Source organism: Phacochoerus africanus, chromosome 1, assembly GCF_016906955.1.
Source record: "Phacochoerus africanus isolate WHEZ1 chromosome 1, ROS_Pafr_v1, whole genome shotgun sequence".
NCBI lineage: Eukaryota > Metazoa > Chordata > Mammalia > Artiodactyla > Suidae > Phacochoerus > Phacochoerus africanus.
Genome location: NC_062544.1, coordinates 138,914,197 through 138,940,702, shown reverse-complemented (window position 1 = coordinate 138,940,702; position 26,506 = coordinate 138,914,197). Strand labels below are relative to the sequence as shown.

The window sequence follows — 26,506 nt, the reverse complement described above, 5'->3', positions numbered from 1 at the left end:
ATAAGCTCCTAAAAAATGTTCAATGGTAGATACTCCATAAAGAAAATTAAATGTTTAATATTAAGACATTCAAATGGCTGCATTCACAACGCCACAGTCAGGGGATGCTTTTAATAAGATACACTATGCAAAGGGCTTCCGATAACACAGAATTAAAATGGATGTCAATCATACCCATCAAAAGAGAAAGCCTACATAGGATGGAATTTTAAAAATTAACACACCCACTCACACATATACACACAACAAAACAAAAAACTGAGGGACCTAGAGGTCTTAGAAGAAATCTATGCAGACAATGGCTTTGTGAAATGCATGACTTAAAAAAAGAGAAAAGAATCTTCTATTTGCCAAGAAAGCCATCATTACCTAAAAGTGCTCCATTTTAACAACTTGCCAAGCTCCCCTCTGTGACATGCTTAATGGGGGTGAGAAAACAAAGGAGAGTGAAAGTTGCTTCTGATGTCTTCTTTCTCACTGCTACCCTGTTTATACTTTTTGGATGAATCTTTCCCCTAGCCCCTACTGCTTCACCTCTCCAAAATTTGTCACTAGGTTGGAAATTTTACCTGACTTCTTCTGGCACAATCTCAGATAAGATGCATTGATAATCTATTGTAAATAATTTTACCCTGATCTTCATTCTATATGCAAGCCTTGCCTCAGGGAGAGTCTTCTTACTCATCATGCTTTGAGAGCCTAGGGTTTGCCTTCTAGCTTCTTTGCCTTTGTAGAATTGTTAGAAGTTTTCAAAATCTTGACTTTGACCAGCCCACATCTTAAATTCTTTTAATCTGTTTACATATTTAAAGATTCAACCAGGGCCTTGTTATGGAGAATTAATTTGGCCATGTACCTTCTTCAGTGCTTTTAACCTCATTTCAGTTTTACTTAGTCAGTATGACCTTCTCTATGATGTCAAGCTGCCTCATGATCCCAGATGTAGTTTTGATATGTTAAGTGGTGTAGGACAAGAGCTGTAAACCTGAAATTCTAACACTCATCTCTTAGCCCCAAAACACAAAGTAAATTTCTAAGGAAATTTCCAACAATAAATCATCTTATGTCAGCGACTAATTATACTCAGTGCAGTGCTGTAGAAAACTACAGCATTTCAATAAATCTCCTGAGATGTCAGTTCAGAAACATTAGGTCGTGGGTGGTGTGAGGGGACACAGCACTGCAGGACTCAGGAGTAGCAGAACTAACTATTAGATATATTCGAGCAATTCTAAATAGCAATGATACAAGGGCTACAAGCAAAGAAAGGGATCCTATAGACAAGGCACTTTCTAAAATTTTCTGTATATTGCCCAAAAAGAATCTTTTTACTGCATAAAGATTAACAAAGCAAAATGATTCTAATGGTTGGTTAAAATGATGCAAAATAAAAGACAAAAAAAAAAAAACCTATGGAAGCAGCTATGGCTCTATCACAAATATTGGTGCCATGTGGAGGAGAGAACAGAGACTTCAGAACTGAAATAGCTGCTCTGCCAATTATTAGTTATTAGGCTTTTTATTGAAATTCCTGTGCTGCCAATTATTAGACTTTGAGAGGCACTCAGCCTCTCTGAACTTATTGTTCCACAATTGTAAAGCACAGATAATAACGCCCACCTTGGAGTGTTGTAAAGATTAGAAATAACATATGCAAAGATTCTGGGCATATTGTTAATGCTCAACAAATGAGAGCTATTATTCATGTTAACTTACTATACCTGCTGGCAAGTTCTCAAAAGACCAGTTACGTTATCACTTTGGTAACCAAATTCTGAAGCTGACCTAGCTAAGAACATATATTCTTGGCATCTTCTCTCTGCTGCACAAAAACAAAGACCAATTTTAACTGTCAAGTCAGGGCATGGTCTTACCTGTAGTATCTAATAACTCATTATATATATAACAAGCAACCTTGTAACTGAGAGTCCTTAATGAGTTCTTATAGCTGGAAAGGAGGGGAACAACAGCCAACCACGACCTTATGCAAGAAGGCCTAATATAAGCTGTCCTGCCTGAGTACATGATCACTTGTAAGGCTTTGTGAAAACTGCTAATATGGACAAATTATGGAATGAATTTTGGCTAATCACTAAAGGGCTAATAAACGAATTCAAAAGGCACAAGGACATTGTTTGGAAAACAACTTGCAATTGTTACATTCGGAGGGCAATTAGGAAATAACAACTAATGTTAAATATGCAAAATGCACTACTTTTTAACTGAGAGATTCCAACGCCTCTTTCAGGAATTTACAGATACACTCACAGATGTTTACAAAAATAATGTCTATTGTAGCAAAGATCTTTAAAGAGCATAAATGATGATGACCAGGGGTCTGACACTATGGTCTTGGTACAAGGGAATAAATATTGTGAGTAGTCACTGGCAAGAAAGAAATATATATGGACTGATATCTAAGACGCATCTTTAAGTGAAAAAAAGGATATTCCATGCCATCATTTTTATAGCAGAGAGTCACATATCTTTTTTTTATTAAATAAGTATCCTAATATACATGTGTTCATATATACATTCACATACATTAAATATTTCTGGAAAGGTAAACAAATAATAGCATTGCTTATAGGAGAAAGAGCAAATAGAAGGTGACAGAAAGGAAGCTTAGTTTTGACCAGATACCCTTTTAAACTATTAAAACACACCCTTATAGACATATAACCTTTATGGAAAAATGATTTAAAAATACAAAGTGTTATAAAAGCAAAGTGAAATGGAAAGTTCAGACATTTTCTAGGCAAATTAAATAACATTAACAGCCTGGCTAAATCAATCAAAGTCCTTGATGCTACTTCTTCATGAGTACCAAAAGTTTTTGCTTTTACATAATATGGATAATTACCTTAACTCTTTCATTTCAACAATGTATACAGAGAAGGTACACCTAAATTATTCAAGCTAATGAAATAGAAAATCTGCCAAGTTAGAAGTATGACATCTGCTTAAATTCTTCAGTGAGAGGCTTCATATATAGCACAAGTTCTTTAGTAACCTATTTTATAATTTCAGAACTAGAAGACACACATCTCCAGGCACATAACTTTTTATAACTGAAATGACACTCTAAGATTTATGATCTCTAGACAAGAATCCATGAACTAGCCTTGGGTAGTAATCCAAGTTCATGACAGTCATAACCACGCTAAAAATATCTATTTATTTCTCTATTACCTAAATGTCTCGTGTATGATTTAAATAATATGCAAGTTAAACATATTTAAAAACCGGTTAAGCGTAAAGTTATAATTTCCCTTGAATGTACTCTCAAACTTGAATCCAGGTACCCTAACCTCATCTTCCCAGTGCAAACATTTCCCTACAACATTCTCTTCATAGCATTCCTGCCCAGCGTCTTCCTTCACTCAGCCGTGACTAAGGTTTTCTTGACCAATGACCACTTGATCATTTACACATGAAGTCAAGTTTGGAATCAAGCTCTTCCTTGCCTACTGTCCCTTTGCATGCAATTTTCTTTGCCTGTAACTTCCTCTCCTGGCTTTTTTTTTTCTTTTTTCTTTTTTAGGGACTTGCCTGTAGCTCATGGAAGTTCCCAGGCTAGGGGTCGAATTGAAGCTGTAGCTGATGGCCTATGCCACTGTCACAACAATCCTGCCCTGGTTATTTATGTGCGAGTTTCTTCTCAACTTTTGGGTCTCAAAATTCATATTCACCAAGAAGCCTTGTCTCACAAGGCCATCTAAAGTAGATCCCACCCACATTATTCTCCAGCTTAGCACATGCCTTCTCTCCTTCAGCGCACCCATTTCTGTTTAAACTTATTTTAAGTATTAATTATTTAACACTTTTTTCACTGTCCTTACCAGACTCTAAGCTTCATGAAGCAGGATGTAGGTCTGATTTTTTTTCTATCCATATTACCTAACTCGGCCCTACCACTGGTAGTAATCAATATCTATAGGTAACATGGATGAATAAAGTTAATTTTAGGACATTTCATTCACATTTTTATAAATTACCCCACTTTGGCTGGAAGATCAAAGAGGCACACGTGAAAACCTGTAATATCACAAATTTGCAAGGAGCAAGAAATTCCATTTTGAACTTTCTGTGCTCCCATATTCTCTATACGGCATTGATGAAATGGCCCGATTCATGAGGACATATCACCAGTGCTGGAGAGGGTAGAATTGGTGCCATCCCCTTCTCATCATTCGGTGAAAATTTGATGGCAACAACTCTGTGGACAGGAACATCCAAGTTAATTATTTGAAAACAGGAAGAAAAAGGAATCTTAGTGTAGTGCTCAGGGCGAGTGTTTTCCAGAGAAATAGACCAATAGAATTTGCATGTGCATGCGTGCGTGTGTGTGTACACCATCTGTATATGCATGAGAAAGAGAGACATTTAAGGAATTGACTCATGTGACTGTGGAAGCTGGAAAGTACAAAATCCATGGAACAGGTCAGAGACATGTATGATTTGAGGTTTTACAGACTCGCAGACATAGAGAACAGAATTGTGGTTGCCAAGGGGGAGTGGGGAGAGTGTGGGATGGACTGAGAGTTTGGGGTTAGTAGATGCAAACTGTTATATGTAGAATGAATGAGCAATGGGATCCTAGTGTACAGCTCAGGGAACTATATCTAGTCTCTTGAGATAGGCCATGATGGAAGATAATATAAGAAAGAAAATGTATATACATATGTGTATGACTGGGTCACTTTGCCATACAGCACAAATGGACACAACATTGTAAATCAACTATACTTTGATTTAAAATTTTTTAATTTTTAAAAAATCATTATTTTCAATTAAAAATTTTTTTTAAGTTGAGGTTTTAGCTTGGGTTCAAAAGTAGTATTATGGTAGAATTCCCTCTTGCTCAGGGGATGTCAGTCTTTCTCAAAGCTTTCAACTGCCTGGATGCAGCCCACCCACAATATGGACCTGCTTTATTCATAGCATCCTGATTTAAATGTTAATCATATCTTTAAAAATACCTTGATAGCATCATGCAGATGTGTTTGACCAAATATCTGGACTGTGGCCTAGCCAGGCTGACACATAAGATGGATCACTAAACTTCATTAAAAAGACTCTGTATTGTCATTTACATATTATTCAATTTATCTTCTCTGGCAAGACAAAATACAGGTGACTGAAAACTTTTTATACTTGTCACAACAAGATGCACATGCATGCACTTTTAAAAGGAAGCATCATGTTCTGTGTGACTAATAAGCATGCATTTGGACTCATACATAAATCCCCTTCACTGAGTTTTACTACCAGCAGTCAAAAGCAATCTTTTCCCTTTGTTTAAATTTGTGGCCAGAGTAACAAAAATATATCACACTCAATATTTTCTAGAAGCTTAACAATACTTGGAAGGCTATCTGTAAGAAAAATATTTTATACAGTGAATTTTGAGTATTCAAACTGGTTCGCAATAGTGAATATAACATATAATTTACATGTACAAATTACCAATCTATCATAACTACAAAAATTCTGTTTACACTCATATAGCAATGTTTGTCTGAAAATCTTCCCATTCTAAAATGGTTCTTTTTTTTTTTTTTTTTTTGGTCTTTTTGCTATTTCTTGAGCCACTCCAGTGGCATATGGAGGCTCCCAGGCTAGGGGTCTAATCGGAGCTATAGCCACCGGCCTATACCAGAGCCATAGCAACACAGGATCCGAGCCGCGTCTGCAACCTACACCACAGCTCACAGCAACGCCGGATCATCAACCCACTGAACAAGGGCAGGGATTGAACCCGCAACCTCATGGTTCCTAGTCGGATTCGTTAACCACTGCGCCACGATGGGGACTCCCCTAAAATGGTTCTTAACGTTTGGAATGCATTCCCAAATCCCTGTAATTTATGAAGTTGCACCATCTTTGCAATTAAAAGTAATTCTAAAAGCAATGTGTACATGCTAAGGTCTTTTAACCATATACTGATCACTAAACATACAAATCTCTACCTTAGTGAGGAATCCGTACTGGTTAAAAGCTTTGGCTCACAGGCAGACACACTGAGGACTAACAACAGTGTTGCCATTTACCACAGTGTTAACTGAGTCATTTAATTTCTGATTCTGGGTCCTCTCACCAAGGACCTAGGATCATCACAGCACCTAGCTCACAGGGTGATTATAGGTTTAAAGGAGATGATATAATAAGAGCATGAAGCAACTTTCCTGGTATATTGTGAGAATATGATTAACATTATTCAATATGATTAAAATTTACTTAGAAAACTCATGTATATACGTATTTTTTTCTCACAGAATGTCTCCAATGACTTAGGGTGCAGGTGGGGGGGGTTCTTCTTCCTAAAAAGAAGTTTCCATTTTCCTTAAAAAAAAAAAAAAAGACACTGGAAAACTTACTCTAAAATGCAAACTATTCCATTTAGAATGGATAAATGAGGTCCTACTGTACAGCACAGTGAACTATATCCAATCACTTGTGACAGAACATGATAGAAGATGATATGAGTAAAAGAATGTACACATATGTATGACTGGGTCACTTTGCTGTACAGTAGAAACTGGCTCAACATTAAATCAACTATATATATATATATATATATATATATATATATATTGTCTTTTTTCTATTTCTTGGGCCGCTCCTGCAGCATATGGAGGTTCCCAGGCTAGGGGTTGAATTGGAGCTGTAGCCACCGGCCTATGCCAGAGCCACAGCAACGCGGGATCCGAGCCACGTCTGCAACCTACACCACAGCTCACGGCAATGCCGGATCGTTAACCCACTGAGCAAGGCCAGGGATCAAACCCGCAACCTTATGGTTCCTAGTAGGATTCGTTAACCACTGCGCCACGACGGGAACTCCAAATCAACTATATTTTAATAAAAATTTTTTTTAAAAACTTATTCTAAAAAAAATTATATGAGACATATAGAAATTAAGTAAAACCACCTAACAGAGGTGAAATGATAAACAACTAGGTGATAATGGAACATATACCAGGACTAAATTTTCCAAAATGTATTCCAAAGAACATACCACAATATCTATGGTCTTCAACCCTGCTGCATTTAATAAAATCATCTTAGCAGCTTTACAAAAATTCTATTACCCAGAACCCACCTTTACACCAGACCAACTAAATCAAATGATTCTAATGTGCATCCAGGACTGAGAGCCTCCCCATTAGATGTTTCACAGGCAGTCTGCAGTGGGTCAGAGGTGCCATTTCTTAGCTGCTATAAACTGAATGTGTGTGTCCCCCCGCAAAATCCATATGTTGAAACCTAATCCCCAATGTGATGGTATATGGAGGTTGGGCCTCTGGGAGGTAATTAGGTTACAAAGGTGGAACCATCACAAATGGGATTAGTGCATTTATAAAAAAGACCCCGGAGAGCTCTCTCACTCCTTGCTTCATGTTAAGGTTACAGTAAGAAGACAGCTATTTATGAACCAGAAATAGCCTCACCACACAGTGAATATGCCAGCACTTTGATCTTGGGTTTCCCAGCTTTCAGAACTGTAAGAAATAAACTTTTGTCGCTTCATAAGCCATCCCATCTATGGTACTGTTAGCAGCCTGAACGGACTAGGCCCTTAGTCAAGTAAATTTCAGAAACATTTATTTCATGATGCATGTAAAGATTCTAAGAAATCCCAATGTAAGAAAACCCATTTAAAATCCAGAATTTCCTAAGCTCCTTCCTGCTAAGATTTTTTACCGGAATCCTATTTTTATCTTGAAGAATTAGTGTTCGGCAGAACATGCTCTAGTTCCTAAACCTGGCGGAACATCAGAATCACATGGGGAGCATAATTAAAATACAATTTCCTAAACCTCAACCCTGGGGACTGTGTTTTAGTACCTCTAGAGTGGGACTGTGAATCTTTCTTTTCTTCTGAAATGCTCAGGTTTTTCTGAGGATCATATTTTGTAGAAATTACTCCAGAGAGTTTATATTCACTCCCTTAGGCATGGCCTCCTCTTCCACTTCCAAGTTGAGGGCAGAGAATGGGTCTTTATATTTGATACAAGGCCTCCAGCAATGCCTTGCTTTTAACAGATCAAGAAGAGTTTAGTGGTGAATGACTACATACGATAGCCTATTAGAACATCACCAAGCCTGAGGTGCACTCAATTATGAATTCTAGGACTGTCAAACTCAGAGACATTTGCGCTCAGACTGCTATGAGACACCCTGGTCAAAGATAAAGTCTCAGTGCAGAAATACCAAGAATCCTGGTTCCTGGAGTTAAAGACATTATGCACAGTGCGCCCCCAAATCCAAGCTTTAGAGCCTTACTGTGACAACTGAGCCTCCAGAAAAACGTCTGCAGAAAAAAACTTTAAGTATTAGCTAGACCAAGAAGGGACCCTGATCTTAAGAAAGATCAGAAGGTATTGGCTAATGTGAATTATTCAAAGAACAAGCTTAGAAAGAAGCAACCTGGCATCTTCAATTACATGAGATATTAGAACTCCTTGTGAACAAAGCCACTCACCAAACCTGAAAACCAGGGTAAGGCAGCAGGATTTACACACCAAATTCCCAATCAACCTCCCCATTCTACAGAACATTGGAATGGGAGGAGTTAATATAAACTGAGGAAGATGCAAGAGGCTCTCCAAGGAGATGACTTTTCCAAATTCCTGGAGGGCCTCAAACTAATGAGTGGTACATCCTGGAAAAGTAAATAATCTTTGCGTCTGTGCTAGAGAAATTCTTAACAGAAAGCTAAGGAGATAATACTATAAGGCATGTGGCAAATAAGAAGCATCTACAAACACTTGAAATATAAGCAGAAGCTCTTGGAGCCCAGCCGTTGGGCTGCAAGCAAGAATAACCGTCTCTGAGAACCTAGGAAAAAAAGACACTCTATGAAAAGGATTCAAAGAGGTCATGAGATAGAAGAGAGAATGAGGGAACCAAGCAGCTCTGAAGCTCCCCAGGAACAGATACCACTGGACAGTCTGGCCAGGATACTGACACTGTGTAAAGAATATCCCCCACCCTACTGTCTTCATCCTTGTGGTACTGAGCTCACCATTCTACATGATACATGGTCTGAGAATCCAAGCATTTAGAGGTGCAGGTCATACACTGGGGCAGAGGAGGGGTCAGGAGAAGAAGTCACCACAGATACTTCCTGGTCCATTTCCAAGTAAGAAGGTGACCTCCAGATTTATTAACCAACAAGACCACAAAGAGTGGAAGTCAGTTTCCTGTTGGGAAAGCAAACGTGTCCCTGTGAATTAAAATTTGAAAGTATCCAGTATCAATGGCTACTACCTGAAATGTTGTCAAACATTAATCTTGGAGTTCCTGTTGTAGCACAGCGGAAATGAATCCAACTAGTACTGATAAGGATGAGGGTTCCATCCCTGGCCTCGCTCAGTGAGTTAAGGATTCGACATTATTGTGAGCTGTGATGTAGGTCACAGATATAGCTCAGACCCCTCACTGCTGTGGCTGTGGCACAGGCCAGCAGCTACAGCTCTGATTAAGCCCCTAGCCTGGGAACTTCCATATGCCACAAGTGCAGCCCTAAAAAGCGAAAAGAAAAAAAAAAAATCTTGACAAGCATGAGTTTCCCTTTAATAATGTCTAAGGACAGCAAATGTTATTAGCAAAGGAATGTGCCACAGCCACAGGAGAGAGATACGGAATGAAGCCTGAAAAGATGGAGGACAGCAGATGGGCACTGGATACCTTGCCATGTAAACCTCTGAAATCTTAAATACACACACACACACACACACACACACACACACACACACAAAGAGTGTCTTGTGCTCAACTGAAACTGTCCATCTGCACGTGCACCCGCATGTTCATTGCAGCACTATTCACAATAGCCAAGACATGGAAACAACCCAAATGTCCATCGACAGATGATTGGATTCGGAAGAGGTGGTATATATACACAATGGAATACTACTCAGCCATAAAAAAGAATGACATAATGCCATTTGCAGCCACATGGATGGAACTAGAGAATCTCATACTGAGTGAAATGAGCCAGAAAGACAAAGACAAATACCATATGATATCACTTATAACTGGAATCTAATATCCAGCACAAAGGAACATCTCCTCAGAAAAGAAAATCATGGACTTGGAAAAGAGACTTGTGGCTGCCTGATGGGAGGGGGAGGGAGTGGGAGGGATGGGGAACTTGGGCTTATCAGACACAACTTAGAATAGATTTACAAGGAGATCCTTCTGAATAGCATTGAGAACTTTGTCTAGATACTCATGTTGCAACAGAAGAAAGGCTGGGGGAAAAATGTAATTGTAATGTATACATGTAAGGATAACCTGACCCCCTTGCTGTACAGTGGGAAAATAAAAAAAAAAAAAGAAAGAAAGAAACTGTCCATCTGGAAACCTACTGCTATGAGACAATTCTTCTCATACTACAATAAAAAATATTTAAATACTTTATGGGGTGCTTTTTTTTCATTATATGCTTAAGAATGTTATCTGTGTATTTTCTTGGTTTTCTAATTTAAACCCCAAATTACTTACTAATCCCGATGCATACTGGATTTAAATATGAAATATATTAACAAACATAAATATTTTATATAAATAAAATGTAAAGATACTTCTGTTTTCAGTTTACTGTTATCCTACATAATTAAATGAACCAGAATAGGAAATAAGAACCAATCACAGGTCAGACACATATATAAAAGTTTAGACAGGGTATCATAGACATATCATAGCTGGATCCCTGGTATCATAGCCAGTTAAGGATCCAGCAGTGTCAGAGAATTAAGGATCTGATATTGTCAATGCTGTGGCACAGGTTCAACCCCTGGGTCTGGGAACTTGCACACGCCTCGGGTGCAGCCAAATAAAAAAAAAGACAAATAATGAAATAAAATAAAATCTTAGATTATGAATGTCACTGCACATACCACCCCCAACCCATCATTCAAATTTCCTCATTAAATTAAAATTAAGTTTTCATATGTAACAACTGACATCATTCCAGTCCTTTAAAATCCTGGAATGGCTTTCTACAACCTAAAGGATACAGCTCAATTTCTTCTTATTCCCCAAAGATGCTACTTTGTACAATTCTGTGACACACTAATCACACTTTGTTCTCGGTCCAACTCTCCAGGCATCATTCGTTTTCTAGTCTATGGCATTGTAGAATGTGGTCATCCTGCTGCCACCCTTCCATATCCCAGAGGTCCACTCACACTGAGCTCTTTGCCGTTCTCCTCATGACACACTATATCCTTTCTCTTAGGTGTTCTTTCCAAACCTAACTTGCAAAGTCTATCTTTCCACTTCATCTCAATTATCAATTCTTCCCCATAATCTCTTCGCAAGTGTCACTATAATATCCCACATCACACTGTAATTTGAGATTTCTTTTCATACCAAGTGAAGAGCCCTTTGAAAGCACATTAACATGCCTTTTCATATAGGTAGGTAGGTACTAGGTAGGTAGGTAGATAGGAAGAAAATATAAGGACACCAGAAGTCTATCCTTAAAATTAGTTATGTAGGAAATCACTAAAGCCTGAGCAATTACAATGATGGGTAAGACAGGAGATACTCTTCTCAAGATTCTGACCCCAGCATAAGCAAAAGCAACTTTATATACTCTACCACTAAGAGCTTCCAAAAGAACAAGATGAGAACATGTTCCCAAAAGATGAAAAAGCTTCCCTACAATGATTTCTGAAGTACTGTCTACTACATTCATGTTGACCATATTCTACCTGAATTCCACACATGAATTACAATGGATGTGCATTATATATGTATATATCTTATCTATACAACTAGATTCTGGTCATTCTTTGGCCAAACTCCACTACCCTACTGTGATTATCCTTAATCACATAGTATTGAGCCCTTCATATACAATTAAGCATGTTGAGTATATGTCTGACACTTAGACCTAGCAGCAGGGAACGAGTTAGTTCAGTTGGTTAAGAATATGATGTAAATCAAAGTCTATCGATCTTTAATGGGACTGCAAATAACCTGAGAGATGAAGATTCTAACACAGTAGGTCTGAGATGCGGCGGGCAAAGTTCTACATTTTACAAGAAATCTCAGGAAATGCCAATCTATGGACTACAATGATATTAAGGTCTTGGGCAAGTTTCCTGTATCAATGATGTTCTGTCTGGAACTACAGACTGTATACCGAGGCTCCATTAAAACACATGTTGTTAGTCAGTAAGAAGAGGGGTACATAGAATGAAGGGTTAATTGAAAACTCAAATAATACCTATTGATGACGAATTCATTGTATTATTTTCGAACTGAGAGAAACCCACTCAGTTACTCAGTCCAAGTCATTCCGGTAATTAGGAGTGGTTAAATCCACCAGTGTAATTATGTTTCTATAGCTCTTTCTAATATCTAAAAGCCCAAGAAGCCAGAAATGGCAGGATTTTTACCCTTCTTTCCACTGAAAATGTAAACATTAGGACATTCATGAATATTTGGTCTGGCGCTCCAAAGAAACACCTAGAAACTGTAGTATATAGTTCATTTGGAGAATAACCTAATGGCAGAGAATACCAGGGCATGAATGACTAGATGTCTGCAGTCAAACTAATCTCCATACAAAGCCAAAACTTAGATACTATGAGATATAAATTAATGGATGGCAGTCTGTCAATGAATTAAGATTATGATGTGAGTTAGCTTAGTAGATAGTGGTGGGGGGAAGAAAAAAAACAAAGATAAATAGTAAATAAGCTCTCACTTTACATGTTAGTAATATCAAGATGGAGTTCCCATTGCAGCTCATCGGGTTAAGAACTCAGCTAGTATCCATGAGCATGAGGGTTTGATCCCTGGTCTCACCCAGTGGGTTAAGGATCCACAGTTGCTACAAGCTGCAGTGTAGGTCACAGATGCGGCTCAGTCAGATCTGGCATTGCTGTGGCTGTGGTGTATGCCAACAGCTATGGCTTTGATTTAACCCCTAGCCTGGGAACTTTCATAAGCTGTGGGTATGACCCTAAAAAGACCAAAACAAAAAAAAAAGGAAATATTGAAACAAAATATAAAAGTAATTAAGATCTAAGTAATGAGGTTAAATGATAAATTATAAATAAAACAATGTGTGCTTATAGTACTATGTGACTTCCTACCCAATAAACCTACAAATAAGGAGGAAGTACAGAAATATTCAGAATAAACTAAAACCACACTATTCTTTAAAGATAATACAAACACATGGAAAATAAAATAACATTAGCTTGCTTCTCTTCAAATATGTGAGACTCCTTCACTGCATGTGTATTAATAATACACCAGTCATTATTGTTATGCTTGCTAACTTTTGAAATTCAAAGCTCCCACAAAGAGAATGACATTCTCTTAAGTAAATAGAAATGCATTCCCCAATACTGTCAGTATCACAATTTTTTTTTAAATTGTGTAAATCTTTTTAAAAATTTCAATCACATTTGACTGAGAGCAAGGCAAAACATTTTTATATTTCTACCCTGTCACATGTCAGCATTTCTTTTTGCAGCGTGGCAAGTAGGCTATGCTGAAGTAGAAAGAATACAGATGAGGGTCTATCCAGTAATTCTTTCTTTTTAATAAATAAAACACTTGACCATTTCTCCAAAATGAAATCTCAAATAGTGCCAATAGCATCTCAGTTCTGATACAGTGGCTCTCCATAAGGGTCAACCATAACACAACATACAATGGAAATGTTGCCTTCCTTTGTTTCCATGCAGAAAAGGGAGATCAGCTGTCTATCCAGTACCCACAGATACAAAGACATGAGGAAACATAAATCACTTTATTGAGTATTTTAAAAGAATAACATTTCAAGTTTGTAATTGTAACTTCCACATATTTCATCAACAGCATAGGTATCATGTTGAATAAATGTATCAGAAGAATAAGAAGTATGATAAACTCAATACTTTTAGGGATGATCTAATTACGTGCCTGGCATCAGGCTATGTCTGTATATAATTAAGTCATTTTAGTCTTCACAATCCTCCAAGAATACCCTCATTACACAGATAAGAAAAATGAAGCTGAGAGAGGTTAAATAATTTGGCTTCATCTTAGAAATATGCTATCAGTAGAGCCAGAACTTGAAGAAGAGTCAAATCATTTTCAATCCCCGTCTACCTACTGCCTTTCTTTTTCATCCCATTAAATAGTTTTTCTACCTGTGGAAACAGAATCCCAACCTAAAACATGAAATTAATTACTACGAGGAGTATATTATGTTCCTTTCCTTAAGTTAACCTTAATATTCTAATTTAAGGAATTACAATATAAGAAAATTACTAAAATTTGTAAAAGCTCATTAATTCAGAAGAATAGAAGACTGCTGCTTTGAGTAAGAGTCACGTTTAAAAGAAAAGTACTAATTTCAGTTACAACACATAATATAAACTACAATAATATAGTAAATTGCTACTAATAAAAGAATCAAGTAGAGTTAATGGAACTATGAATCCACAATAACCCCACATTACATAGCACATAAACACATCTCACAATCCCCTTGACAGTATCTAGAACTGTTGCAATGTCTCCAATTCTGACCACTAGAAAAGAAAACAGAGGGAACATATCAGGAGTTTTTAGTTAGATTCTAGTAACTGATGAATGAGACCTTGAAATGCGCTAAAGGAAATAAAAGGAACGTCTTTATATAGTAAAGATCATGTACTCAGGGTACAGACTTCTGAATGAAGTGTAGTATACTGCAGGCAAGAGTGCCAACCTTCCCCAACTGTAACACAGAAATCTTCACAAACAGGCTGCTGATGCAAAGCATACCACAAATACACGTGCAATATTATCAAAGCAGGTGATTTTCTATTTCTACTGTACCTCTCGCAGTACCCCATCAGTAAGTAGGGGAAAGGGAAGCTGAGTGAAAATGCCCATGAACTATCCACATTACTCTTCTCTCACAAACAAGGGGGCAGGGAGGCCCTTCAGAGCCTCATTCAGAACTATTCAAATCAATAACTACACTTTGGCTTGTAGGTTTGAGTTTTCTAGTTCACAAATGGTAAGAAACAGCAAATAGAAAGGGCTAGTTCACCAAAGCAAGGAATCATGTATGACCACCTGAAAGGCAGCAGAAAGCAGAGAGAGGTGTCTGGGCATAGGAAACAACGTTTCACCAGCACCTGATGGAATCCTGCTACAAAGTCTAGTAAAACATTCCTTGTCTCAACAAATGTAGAATGCAGCCATTTGTTCCATGTTCTGTGTAAAATGCTAAGGTTACAGTATAGGGCTAATCTGATTCGTGTTTAACATGCGTTGTACACACTGCACTGGAGTATTAAATTATATCGCTAATGTCCACAGCATCTCTATGAGGGAGGCATGATCACCTTCACTTTACACTTTTCAAAATGTCCTAGTAAGGGTTAAGAACATGTTCACCTTTGCACAGCTGGTAAGTTTCAGAACAAATTCAGGTGGGTCTGAGTCATAAGGGCCAATGCCCTAGCCTAAACTACTAGACTGTGTTCATCATGGTGACCTGTGTCATCAAGAAGTAAATTATACCTAGCCACCTGTTTCAAGAGAAAAGTAATACAGTTTACATGGATTTCCATTTTGAAAAAAACACCATTGTTAAAGACAAACCTCTATTGACAATTACTTAATTCTGAGAATTCTAGATAACCATATGTGTGCTATAATTTTCACTAAGAATTAGAAACGTGACAGGTAAATATCTCTTTAAGGATGTCTTTCACCTAATTAAATATAGTAAAAGTAATGCTTGGACTCCCAGTTAATTTGCTAATCTGCAAGGAGTCTAGAATCAATAGCTAGCTAATAGCTAGTCAAATGCATTACTACAGACAAAAATATTCATATTTACATTTAATAGCTGAAGAGCAATCATAATACAGATGACAATACAAATTTGTTCAACTTAAAATGATGGCAATGTGCCTGGAATCAAGCCCTAGAAAATACGTTTGGGGATCTAAATCATGTCATCTTTTTCTATTTTATTTTCTTCTCCTCCAAAAGGGACCCATCTCAGCATAATCACACTGGTAACACCTGTCCCCAGTGGAAATTTCCATGATAAACCTAAAAGGCACAGGCAACATATATCATCAAGGTTATATGAGTACAACAGTGCAGGATACAAAATATCTTTAAACAGGAGTTCCCGTCGTGGTACAGTGGAAACGAATCTGTCTAGGAACCATGAGGCTGCAGGTTCAATCCCTGGCCTTGCTCAGTGGGTTAAGGATCTGGCATTGCCATGAGCTATGGTGTAGGTAGCAGACATAGATCTGGCATTGCTCTGGCTGTGGCTGTGGCCACAGTTTAGCAGCTGTAGTTCCGATTAGACCCCTAGCCTGGGAACGTTCATATGCCATTAATGCGGTACCACAAAGCAAAAAAAAAAAAAAAATCGGGAGTTCCCGTCATGGTTTAGTAGTTAGCGATCCTGATTAGCATCCATAAGGACATGGGTTCGATCCCTGACCTCCCTCAGAGGGTTAAGGATCCGGCATTGTCATAAGATGTCATGTAGGTGACAGACTCAACTTGAATCCCGCATTACTGTGGCTGTGGCGTAGGCCAATTGGACCCCTAGCCTCCATATGCTGTGAATGCAGCTCTAAAAAGACAAAAAGACTAAAAAAAAAATCTTTATACACAAAAGTTCAGCCTAAAGGTGGAAAGGTTACTCTACTGCAGTAAAAACAAAAGAGACTTCTGTATGCATTTTTTTGAACCTTAAATTCTTTAAGGATTCAGTAGTGCTGTCATCCTAATATTCACTTTTTCAGCAACCAAACTCCCTTCCCAGAAATGCACCATCTTTATTTGATAGTAAAGAAAAAAAGTATGTATTTTAAGGGTTATGAGCTGAACTGACCCCGTCCAAATATGAAAAATATTTTCTCTAAGTCATAAAAATTATTGATTCCTGTTTTAAATAAGAAAAATAAAAACCTGTCTTAAAAAATTAATCTTGCAGCCAACTCTTGCTTTCTCAAGTTTAAACACCAAAATATCTTTCTCAAACATTTCGTAATCATTCTCACTGATATGTTTGCTCCCCTTATCCCAAACTCCTATATCATTAACACTCCATGAACACATATTTTCTGAGTTTAACTGTGTTTTTGGTTAACTTACTCCAGTATAAGTAAGATTTAGTCAATTAGAAACTGTTTACTAGACAGTTACTAGGCTTTTCTAAGTAGTAGGCACTAGTACTAAGTACTAGCATGTACTAAGTACTTTGTTTGCAGTACTACACCTAACTTTCACAACCTCCTGCACCTTTAGGTGCTACCCAAATTTACAGATATGCCCATCAATAAACTAAGTGATTTGATTCACCATGTCTTTTAATTATCTGAACAACCCCACAAAATGCATATCATTCCATCATACAGCTCATAAAACAGAAACCCAGAAAGGTAGGTAATTTGCTGTCACACACAGTAACACAGCTAGTCCAAAATGGATATAGGACTGGTAAGAAATCTGTCTCCAAATTTCATGTTCTTAACCACTGTCTCAGGAAACTCACATGGTACTGATGAACATGTGACATTACAACACAGCAAGTAGGGTAATAAACCTGTTTCCATTAGTCCACGACTTTCAGGTTTTAAAACAATGAATGACCATCATCCTGTGGACCTCTCATTCTTAAGATAACTGGGAGGGCTGGTCACTTTCATGAGAGGTATTACACGAGTGGCATAGAAAAAGCCTAAGAGGAGAGCATACATAGAAGGGAACCATCCATTATGCCTCAGAAGTATGGAAAGAGGCTTAAAGAATGCTTAACATTGAGCGTTCCTGTTGTGGCTCAGTGGGTTGAATACCCAGTGTCCTCCCTGGGAGGATGTGAGTTTGAGCCCTAGCCTCACTTAGTGGGTTAATGACCTGGCATTGCCACAAGCTGTGGCATAGGTCACAGATGTGGCTCCTCAGATCCAGTGTTGCTGTGGCTGTGGTATAGGCCTCAGCTGCAGCTCTGATTCTAGCCGCTAGCCAGTGAACTTCCACATGCTGCAGGTACAGCTGTTTAAAAAAAAAAAAGAGAGAGAGAGAAAGTCAAAGTTCAATATTGTGCAAACTGTAATACACATGGTGGAAAATGATCTCAAGAGTAGACTGGACAAAGTGGGAATGTAAAAATGGCATAGAAAAAAAAAATCACAAGACAGGTTCTACGCTGGGCGCCTAAACTGGTACAGCTGGGGCTGTGGGCCTTATAAGGGGGAAAAAATGGGGAAGTATGATTGGAAAAAAAGAACATCACATAGGAGTGACCAGACTAAGTCTCAGAAGAGGGAATGAAGCATAAGGATGTGGTTTTACTCCAAACTTCATAGCTCTGCAAAGAGAGGGAGAGAGAGACTGAAGAATCAAGAGCTTGGCTTTCTGATTAAGTAACAGATACATGTGGCTGGGTAGGTCGTGACCAAGTGATTCTTGACTGGATGTCTGATTTATCACAAGAGAGTAAAACTGTTGTTAGACACACAAGCAACATGTCATATCAGAAGAGTTCAGAAAAAGAAAACAAAAGAATACATTTCCCCAACATCCCTCTCCTGGATATTTTCCCCTTGCCTCCTTGATCTGATAAGTCAGTACTGATTGCAAGTGACAGGAATTCAACCAAAACTAGCTGAAGTTAAAGGGTAATTTATGAATTAGAAGAGCTGAAAACTCACTAGAGGTAAACTCACTTGAGGCCAAGCTGGATGCACAGGTTCAAGCAAGGTAAGAAGACTGAGTTTCTCTCTGCCTCACCCTGGCTTTCATTCTCAAACTACATGTGATGGCGCCCTATACATTGAGGCGTTCTTCTCTGGCACAGACACCTGGAGCAGTGGAAGAATGACACCCCCAGTTCTGGTCTCCTTGTTTAAGGCACATAGTGAGCCAAGCTGGTGCCACTGTGAAGCAGTGAAACACCTCCCTCCTCTGCAGTGGTTCTCACTGGGCCCCATGCCCATTCTAGAAGCAACTATTGTGGACAGGGAAAGCCAATGCTCATCTTTACATAGAAGGGAGTATTCCAATCCTTAAGTAGGAGATGGAGTTCACCCACCCATATGCAATAAGAATGGGATAGTACCAAATGATAAAATATTATTCAGCACTAACAAGAAATGAGCTTTCAGGCCATGAGGAGATATGGAGGAACTTAAGTTAAATGCATACTACTAAGTGAAAGGGGCCTATGTGAAAAAGCTACATACTGTATGATTCCAACTACATGACATTTCAGAAAAGGCAAAACTATGGAGACAATCAAAAAAGCAGTATTTTCCAGGAGTGGAAGGAAGGGAAAAATGAATGGGCAAAGCACAGAGAATTTCAAGGGATGCAAAAATACTGTGTATGATAGGTGTATGCTATTATACATTTGCCCAAACCCACTAAATGTACAACACCAAGAGTAAACCCTAAGGTAAACGATGGACTTTGGGTGACTATGATATGTCATTATAGGCACGTCCTTGGTTAAAAGAAAACACGCTATTCCCATGAATGATGTTGAGAATGAGGAGAGGCTCTGCATGTTTTCAGTAGGGTGGATATGAAAAATTCCTGTATCGCCCTCTCAATCTTGTTTTAAACCTAAAATTGCTCTTAAAAATAATATCTTAAACAAAAAGAATGAGACAGTAACAGAGGCCAACATTAAAATTTATAACATTACAAATACATAAAAATAATAAAAATATATAATATACACATATACCTATAGCCTCCTTTCTGCATACGTACAGAAAGGGAAGTAGAGAACTAGCTGGTAATACCACATTCATCCACTGGAAATCTGTGACAGAGAATGGCTAGCTATTCACCAAACATATTTTCTAAATGTTTTCCTTTCCTCCTGGACACTTAGTGTGACTGCATTTGTCAGATTCCCTTGCAAAGAGGAAGGGCCAAGTGACTGAGTTCTGCCCAGTGGAATGTGGGCAGGGGAAGCTGGACCCAAAACAACCTCCTCTGAAACCTGTCAAGTCATTCCCCTCCTCATATCCCATATACCCTGTCTGAACAAGGACTCTGGGGATTTAGGAGAGGACAAGGTTATAAAAGGCTAAGGAAACTGATTCCTTGAAAGACTCCACAGAAAGCTACTATTATGCTATGAGCACTGAACATGAGCAAGAAACAAGAAGTATACAGATTTTTCAAGGCACTGAAAATTTAGTTTAACTGTCAGAGCAGCTAGAATTAGCTTTTCTCCAGGCCCTGTGGGACTCAGCTCTTTGGGCATTCCAAAACATGAGAGTAAGCAAGTTTAAACCTCTCCATCCCTCTAACCCCATTAAATCATAAGAAGGGGCCTGAAAACTCAGACACAAACACAGACAGACACACACACACACACACACACACACACACACACACACACACACACACACGGTATAGATATCAGGGAAAAGGGAAAAGAGAGATTGAGGGAAAATAAAGCAAAATAAAGCAGATATCTTAAGACAAGAGGGTCTGGGAAAGTTAGAAGGAAATGAACACGGGCTTTTGAGAAAAAGTTGATTGATAAATATACAGTACATCTGCCTCCCCACATGGTGGAAAGATGTGTATGTTCACATTAGTTAACTGTGGAGATGCCCCAAATACATACTGAACCAGAAGGGAAAAAAAAAAATGATTCTATAATGTGGATTCATGAACGTCCTAGAAAAAAAGTATACTCTCACTAAGACCACCTAACATTTCCACTGTGACAGCTAGAACAGCGGAACAGATATGTTTTTGTAAAAGACAAATACATAGGAATGTGTGATGAGGCAGACTCTCTAATAAAAGTGGGACAAGAGAATAAGAAACAACACGAGGGGTCACTTTGGTAGAGAATACTTGGGTTATAGACAGAGGTCCCTTCAGTCATATAGCAAACACTGACACGGTTTTGCAAAGCTGAGTGAATAGGAGGAACAAAGCAGAGCAAACAGGAGGAACTTTCTTGGGAGCTGGGGATGTTGATGAACATCAATGCCTTTGATCAAAGAGTAGGTTAGGAGAGAATATTTTAGTTATGAATTTACCAGAAAGGATATATGCTGAGGCTAAGAAATGAATAGGAATTTATCTTCATATACAGCAGCAAAAAGTGGTAGCCCAGGATTTCCAAAATTAAAGCTTAAAAGAAAGGTTAAAGTTCAGGGAACAAATCCTGGCAATGCAGTTAACAGAAGTGAAAAGGAATTGTAATGGGGCTTTGGTGTGGAAGAGGTCTTCTTTTAACCCTTTGTTTCTAATCCTGATGGGTATTCAAGATAAACTAAATCATACCTGATTCTGCTTCAGTATATTTTAGATTAGATGCAAACTTTTATCTTCTTTAGGATGTTTTAAATTCTCCTTCAACTTTTTTTAATATAGACACAAAGAAAAGGGAGTCCAATGGCTACAATAAGAAAATTAGTGTAACAAGAACAACAACAAATCCTAATACAGTGAAGCTGTTACAAAAATCAATTCTAAAGCCAGACAACTTGGTTCAAATCCAAGCTCTTCTGCTTGCTGGCTATGTTGGGCAAATGATTTCATTTCTCTAAGCCTAACTTTCCTCATCTACATCATAGAGATAATAATAATACTGATCAGGATTTCCCATCATGGCTCAGCAGAAACGAATCAGACTAGCATCCATGAGGATGAAGGTTCAATCCCTGGCCTTGCTCGGTGGGTTAAGGATCTGGCATTGCCATGAGCTGTGGTATAGATTGAAGACATGGCTCTGATCTGGCATTGCTATGGTCATTGTGCAGGCCAGCAGCTACAGCTCCAATTGGACCACTAGCCTGGGAACCTCCAGAAGCCGTGAGTGCAGCCGTGAAAAAGACAAAAAAAAAAAAAAACTGATCAAAGGGGGCAAAGTGCTTAGAAAAGGACCTCAAAAACTCTAAGCACTATGTATGTATTAGCTGCTTCTCTCATTTTTTAAATATCTGGTCCAGTTTTACTGCCAAGAAACCCAGGGGCTGGGGAAGAAAAGGGAAGTAACATTTAATGAACATGGAGGAAATACCACATAGTAACAGAATGTCAGAGAATGACAGGCTCTTCCCACAACTATTTCTTCTCCTTCCTGAAAACACAGCTAAACTACATTTCCCAGCCTCCCTTAGAGCAAGAGACAAACATACATAACTGAGTTCTGGCCAATGGACTGAAACCAAAAGTGATATGTAGGACTTCCAGGTCTGGGCAGTTAATATCCTACAATTCTCTGTCCTTCCAATGGCTGGGTGCAGACAAGCGTGGAGAACCTGCTGTAGATGACAGGGACACAGAAAGCACAAAGCCTGTGTCCTCAAATCATACCCGGAGGAGTGTTACTGGGATCGCCCATTTTCAAATCTCCCACGAATGAGAAATACCTTTGTTTCATTGGATGCAGTACATTTTGTTTGGATTTGTTTGTTATCACTATTAACCTACCCTTTCTAATTCAGCCAAGCTCTATACCTATACTCTCATGTTTAATACCTACCATGATGCTTTCAAATAGATGTTATCTCAGTTTTATAGCTAAGGAAGCTGGGGCTCACGAGAGTTATAGAACTGTCTTATACAATATCAAGCAGTAGGGCCACATTTAGATTCAGGTTATTCTGCTCCAAGGTAAATGGGCTTTCCACCTTTTATACCATCCTGCACACACAAAGTTCCCTCACTCATGCACTCCCTAGTTTCCTCACTTTCTGACCACTGGAACTTTAGTCTCTGAAGGAAAAATTCATTTTTTTTGTTCATCTGTATATCCAATTTGCACATCCAGGATGACCCCTAGATCACATTCATCTCTTATGCCTCATTTCATCCACACATGAGTCCATGACAGGGAAGCAACTGCTCTTAATTCTTCTGTTATAGGAGACACATATTCCAAGCAGTTTTGCAAATTGCTAGAGTATTAGAGATGATGAATGACAGAGCCAGAGATAAGCAGAGAAAGGTAAAATATCCTAAACCATCAGTAATTTCTAAAGCGGGCATACACTCCAAGGGCTGTGTAAAACCATCCGCTGCAATACAGAAAAAGAATATAAGAACTTCTGTTTCATAAGTTTGGCTTTATTAATCCTTAATTTTCTTACCAAGTATGTTTTCTAAATAGCATATGAACATACCAGTATATGTGTATAATTTATAAATAACTTAGGGATTATGGTCAAATTTTCTTCTGAGAGTACATAATCAAAAAATATGAAGACAAATAAATCTAAGTCAATAAATCTGGTCTCTTTCACCAGACTTAAAACACTGTGTTATGGAGAATGAAAACAACAAAATTCTCCACATCTGTGTATATAGACATCTCCAAGCATATCCTTTGAAATAGATTAATTCAATTAAAATCACATAAAAGCATGTCCTCCCAGAAGATTAAATTCTTCAGATAAAAAGTGAAATTTAAATTAACATATGTCTATGTCTTTGGATAAAACAAACAAGAATCCATCCCTTTCAAACCATAACAGACAAGCTTGGAAGAAAAGTCAGAACTATAAAAGGGAGTTTTCTGCTGAGAAGCTTAATGATACAGGTTACCTTTATTTTGTAAGACCTAAATTAAAGTAACAGATGTCCTGTGTACCTTTCGGAAGAAAAATTCTAGTCAAAAATTTCATGCTCAGAGGGAAAAAAACACAAGATGTACTTATGAATAAAAAGGAGACAGAACTAGGTAAAATATGTGGGTGATCAAAAAAGCCAATGTTATTTGAAAGGCTCGTTTTCTATTCACTCTTAATGACCTACCAATAGGAAATGACTATGCAAGGAGGCATCAAACTGACTGAAGGAGACAAAGTTTTCCAGGCTAAAGGAACTAAAAAGTGTTTATAGAAAGGCTACAAATAAGGAAACCTGCCTCTGGTGATTTCCAATTGGCTCTGACCTGCACCCTTAAACAACAGGTCGTTTCTCATACAACCTTATTCCCTAATTTTAAAAGGTCAGTTTTTCATGCTTGCCAGCAAACTCGCAGGGTCCAGACTGAAGAATAATGAGGCTTTTCATCATGCTTTCTGCTTATCAATCTACAGCAACTGAAGCCAGTTTAAACAAACAAAATCAACAGCAATGTGTGAGGTGTCAAAAAAATACTATTTCCATGGAATTTGTTTTTGATCCTTAGCAATCTTATACTCTCACCACCCACTGTATTGATTCACACAAGTCTTGAATGAAATCAAGATGAAGATAGCAAGAATAAAGTTATGGATAAAATGTGAGTTTTCTCCTCAATGCCACGGAAACCACCTAAAGGTTCCGCCCCCAAGACACAACATTCTTTTCACCCACTTAGGAAGAGACAGAGAAAACAAACTTGCTGATCAGTCTGAATGGAGATGGTATTGCAACGATCTAACTGCATGGAAATCTACAGTCTTTCTGCTCCTGCTCTCTTCCTAAAGGACATAAACCATAAACTTCAAAATACAAATATAAAAGCACATTCCAAATTACTATTTTAAGTGACCAAATAAATCATCTATGTGGAATTATTCCTTGAAATATCTAGGTCCCTTCGCAGTAAACTGCAGGAGGTCCTATGCAATGAAAAGTCACTGATATTCTGACAAACAGGTCCCCGCCCCTATGGTGATTCCAGCAGGAAAACTAGAAAAAGTTCCAGGAGCATTCTTCCCAGGAGCTCCTCCCTGCAATCAAACCTCCAATACACGGCAAGATCCGTCCCCACCTCCACGCAGACCACCCACCCAAGGTGATGGATCTCACTGATTCTCTCTATGATCACCTCCACAAGCCTCTTCGATCCAAATCTGCAGACCCCGGCCAACCACCAACCTCCTTAGCTTCCTGTTGAGGGAAGCTGCCTCCGTGCAGGAGCTCAGCTGAGCTCAAAATGTTTTCATGCATCAGAAGCCCTAACTGGTTCTGAGAGATTCAGGAGCCCATGGCCTCCTACCCTCACCTCCACACCTTTCATAAACAATAAAATATATACGTAAAGTGCACTGAGAAGAAAGGCATGCAGGTTTTGAGCCCTCTGCTCCAAGAGGAGAGCTAGCAGGTTGGTGTCTGCGGGGTGCCCGGCACATATCTCGCTGATGTCTGGGTCCGGGAAGGAGAGGAGCCGGTTGCCTTTGCCTTTCAAAAGAAACTGCAAATCGCCCTGAAGTTGCTGGAAAATGAACGCCACCCCCACAAGCTTGGTTTCTAGAGCCCGGGTATACAAGGAGCCGGGACCCAGTCGCTGTGGTTCGCCGCTGTATCCCCGGCGCTTAGCACTGAGCCCGGCACACAGTGGGCGCCCCGCAAATGAGTGTCCGTTATAACAAGGCTCCTTCCAACCAGGACTACGGGATTCTGCTTCTTTAGTCCCAAGTCCCGCTAAACGCCAGCTCAAGTTCGCCCTCCTCTATTGTGGGCTGCAGCTGGGCACGCGGAGCCCGGGGTACCTACATCAGAAGGAAACTCGCCAGGAACCGTCCTCCAGCGGCCAAGGCGCACGGAGAGGGAGCAACAGCCTGACCTAGTTGGTCGAGCTGATTTTAAGGGTTTCTGAGGCATTAGGGGCTTTAGGTTCCTTGTTTTGTGGCTGCCTCGCAGCGCAACAAACTTACTTTCTGACTAAGATGAAGACGGGTTGAGATGGGGTGACGGCGTCGGAGGTGCCCTGCCACCTCCCTGCTTCAGGGCGCACAGTGCTGGTTGCGCTGACCCCGCAGGGTTACCGGGCTCAAGGCGGTTCGGCCCACAACCCCGGTCCAGCCCTGCAGGAGCTGGAGCCCCGAACCTCCGAGGACCACGCTCTTTCTACAAAATCCGAGAGCCCGGGGGCCGGGGCAGCTTGCACTCAGGCTGGAGCGGACCCCCGCAGTTAGCGCCTCACTTACCTGAGGACCTGAGCGCGGCACACGCTACAGCTTCAGGCACTGCGCCGGCACCTTCCGAGGGTCCCAGTGTGGAGGCGAAAGCTTCCTACTTGCGACCAATCCTGGTGTTGAACCCGGTGTTCTGTCTGATGCGCGCTCCCCTCCCTCTTCTTGCTAGCGGCTGCTCAAAAAACCCGGCACCGCGGAGTTCAGGCTGCGGGCTCCTCAGCCTGGAGGAGGGGGAGTCGCGTTGGGAAGACGACAGGGCGGGAGCTGGAGCGGGCGCGCAGCCCGGCTGAGCATGCTCAGTGCGCGGCCGAAGGCGCGCGCCCGGGCGCAGCACCTGCGCGTCCCTGACTGAGGGAGAAGGCCCCTAATTTCTGCTAACAGAGGTGCAAAAGGGCGCGTCGCCTGACTCCCAGACACCCGAAGACTATCAACAAGACACCCCCAGTTCCTGTGCAGGGGTGTAGTGTAGAGGATGTGCTGTTCAGCGATGGACGGAGAATGTACCAAAGCGATACCGCCTTCCTTTGCATCCCGAGTATAGGGGCACAAGGAGGCGCGACCTCCTGGAGTACCCAAGCCTCTGGCCTCAGCGAGGAGCAGAATTTGAGGCATTATTAAGGCACCTTGGCTTAACA

The 26,506-nt window shown here is 39.6% G+C and overlaps 1 protein-coding gene across 2 annotated transcripts in view; it reads right to left on the bottom strand.

Moving 5' to 3' along the window:
- The window catches only part of CNTN4 (contactin 4), a 985,539-nt gene extending 959,447 nt beyond the window's left edge, over window positions 1-26,092 (bottom strand). For both annotated transcript variants that reach the window (XM_047779322.1, XM_047779348.1), the window contains exon 1: window positions 25,884-26,092. The gene's annotated coding sequence lies outside the window, so the exon portion shown is untranslated. The remainder of the gene's footprint in view (window positions 1-25,883) is intronic.
- Between the last annotated feature and the right edge of the window lie 414 nt (window positions 26,093-26,506).